The sequence below is a fragment of the Penaeus monodon genome, chromosome 26, assembly GCF_015228065.2.
Source record: "Penaeus monodon isolate SGIC_2016 chromosome 26, NSTDA_Pmon_1, whole genome shotgun sequence".
NCBI lineage: Eukaryota > Metazoa > Arthropoda > Malacostraca > Decapoda > Penaeidae > Penaeus > Penaeus monodon.
The window spans coordinates 26,788,184-26,791,656 of NC_051411.1; positions in this window are offsets into that span (position 1 = coordinate 26,788,184).

Sequence of the window (3,473 nt, forward strand, 5' to 3'; positions counted from 1 at the left end):
TAGGACTTTTCCCCCACTTTTGCAAAAAAAAAAAGGGGGGGGGGGTTCTCCTACCAGCCTAATATGTAGGAATTACGCTACACAGACCCCCACATTCTTGGCCCCGATAGCAGGGGAGGGCTACTGGGGCTATCTTCCACGCATTCACGTCAAGGTAGGCCTACCAGGAGCGTGACCAGCACGTAGATGATACATAAATAAAATACAAAATCCTAAAATGAACAAAAAGAACCGCGCAGAAGGCACCAAAGTAAAACAAGTTAATATGTAAAAAGACAAAATTCCGCCAGAATGGCTTAAGAAAAACAAAAAAACAGCAAAAAGTACTAACCTCTAATTTACAATACGTAAAAACACATGAGAAAGGGGAAAAGGTGATTTGAGTGGAAGTAAAGGATATAGTAAAAATAGAAAAGTCTTAAAGAGCAAAAGTAAAAGTCGAGTAAAAGGGTAAAGCATGAATAAAAGTAAAAAGGACAAAATAAAAGTAAGTAAAATTCAGAGTAAACAAAAAGTAGAAGTGAAAGAGCACACATATGGTTCACAGTAAAACGTAAAAAGAATAAAACATGTCCAACATAGATATACTTAGGCAAGTAAAAAGGGGCAGTACATCCTTGTTTTACATCTACGGTGAAAATCTAAAGGGTAGAGTCACAACACAGTCAAGAGGTAATGAGGTGAAAGTTTTTAAAGGCGGGGATGTGAGAGCTGTGGCAAAGGGGAGGTTAAACTTTAATTTAAGAAATTAAAAGGTCACAACAAACTAAAAGAAAACAATAAACTACGTCAAGAACAGAATGAGAAAACACAGACAAAACAAAAACTGAAGAAAACAAAGGGATAGGGAAAGGGGAAGTGTGTCGGCCTGTTTACAGACCAACCTACGCCGCTCGATGTTCAGAGGAAGCCGAGAAGCTTCCTCGTGGAGTTCAGATGTAATAGATCGATCCCAATCTACCATAAAGATCCATCTGAGTGCTTTATTCTGAACAAGCTGGAGTTTGTGCTTGTTCGTGTATGCTGTTTGTGTGAGTGCAAGTGGTGTGTATGTGAGGGAGGTGTTTTGTATAGATGCAGCTTTGTGCGTGGGGCCGCTCTTTTAAATCGATAAAGCGAATGCAAGGTTTTCCTTGCCAAGGCGGCCTTTGAATTAATATGCAAATGAAATCGAAATTAGTTATCAAAGGTTAAACCAAGGATGGTACAAGAGGATGTGATTTGGAGAGGTGCGTTTATCTATCGAAGGTGTTGAGGTAAATGTTGTTGTAAGGAGGAAGTTTTCGTGGTCTTTCAAAGAGAACTTTTGTTTTTGTCGCGTTCTTGATACGCCATTTATGCTCCCATCTCGAGACGGTGTCGAGTTCGTCAATAATGCGCTGAACGACACCTGAAAGCGCATTGTTTCGAGCAAAGTGCGTACAGTCGTCGGCATAGCGGATAGTGAGTGAGTCAGTGTGTGTGGGGTCTGGAAGGTCGTTTGTGTATAATGTAAGATTGTACGCTAATTGTGCTGCCCTGAGGTACTCCAGTGTGCATTGAAATGGCGCCTGAAACTTTGTTTAAGAATTTTAATTTTAATTTGCGGTCATCAAGAAAACTGCAGAGCAACTTTTTAATCAAAGGTGGGAAGTTAAATTTAGTGCATAGCTTGTACTTGAGGCCTGCATGCCAGACCGTATCAAAGGCTCGCTCAACATCTTTTGTGACAAGAGCAGTCTTTAGTTGTCAGTCTTTGTTGTTGTTTATGTAGTTTGTGATGATGTTGATTGCGTCTTGCGTCGAGCGATACGAGCGAAAGCTGATTTGTTTGTGTGAGAGAAGGTTATGGTCTTCGAGATACCACCTTAGTTGGGTGTTTATTATTTTTTCGAAAATATTGCCTACTGTCTCGAGTAGATTAATAGGGCGGTAACTCTTTCTGTGACTTAGGGATGAGAGCCACTAAAGCAGTCTTAAAGGGAGAGGGAAAATAGCCGGTAGCGAGAGAGGCGTTGTAAAGGTTGTAAAGGTTGTCAGGAAGGTGAATAAGAACATCGCGTCCAATCTATGGGAACCGGGAGCCTTACGAGAAAACCTCTTTATTTTTTCTTTTGCTTCCTCACACGAGATGGGGGCTGTGAGTTCGCAGGTGTCGTCCAGCCTATCCAGTCAGATAATTGGCCCTGGGTTAGTTTCTACCGTGTTCTCGTTCTCCAGGTATCAATTTCTTGAATTTTGTGAGTGAACAGCGGATGAGGAGGGTGAGGGTAGAAAACTTTGGCCCAGTGTTCTTTTGATAACATCCACGGGATCTGAAACTTTTACGTTATTATGAATGAGGTGGGAGAAGTGGGTGTAGTTACTATCTTTAAGTTGTTTAATTTTTAGCCATAATTCCTGTAGATTGTGAACTCTGTTGCATTCTACTTTTTTAAGCAAATCTGTCCAATATTTTTGTCGGTCGTTATCAAGACTATCGATGACGTGTCTTCTTAGAATAGATAAATCCCATCGAACATGGTTTAATCTGTTTAAATTTTGAGTAAAATGACTTCGAAAACAGGTAAGGAGACGTTTTGTCCTTTCAGATGGCAGAAATGATGTGCGTGTTTTATACTGAGACCTGTGGATGGTGCTCAGCATAGTTGAGACGATGAAGGCGAACATGTAATTCCAATACCCATCTATTGTTTGGGAATCAAGCCTGTCAAGATTAAATTGAAAGTTTTAATAATCTAATTTTGATTTAAACGACTCTCAGTCTGCTTGTTTATACCGGAAAGATCGTATTTCTTTGTTTAGTATTGGTGATGTGGAAATTTTTAATTATGATGGGTATGTGGTCTGAATTAACATTCGGACCGGGTTGTAGGTGTGTGTGATGGGCAAGTGCTGCCCTGTTCCCGAAAACGAGATCAGGGCGCCCCTTTCATTTGGGTGTGTATGAGGTGAAGAAGTCGGGTCCTATGTAATGGAGTCTTTTTGTTTCAAAAATAGAAAAGAGTTGCTTACTGTGTGAATTGATAGTGCTGTGGTGTAATGTCGTGTGGGTAACGTTGATATTTCCGTCAAAGAAGACTGGGAGGTTTGTATAATTGAATAATTTGTTGAAGTCAACAAGAGACAAATTAGTGTTTGGTTTTATATAGGCAGTGGAAAGGATAATGGGGCCCTGTGGGGTGAATACCCTGACTGCCATGAAGTCAAGGTGGCTGAATGAGAAGGTGAGGGACTTGTGAGTGATGGTGGATTTAATGAAGATACAGGACCCCATTTGCAGTCCGTCCCCTGAATGCCTGTATGTGTAACCGTAGTGCCGAATTCTATAGCCATCGGTGATGGATATAGAATTCAGTAGGACCTTATCAGGGCGTTCTTGTTCTAGAAAGTCGTAAAAATATTACGAATCGAAAAAAGGACCTTACATTGTTGTTGCCTCTTTGCACCAACAATTATATTCTCCTCAGTATCTGATATAATCTTAATGGTTC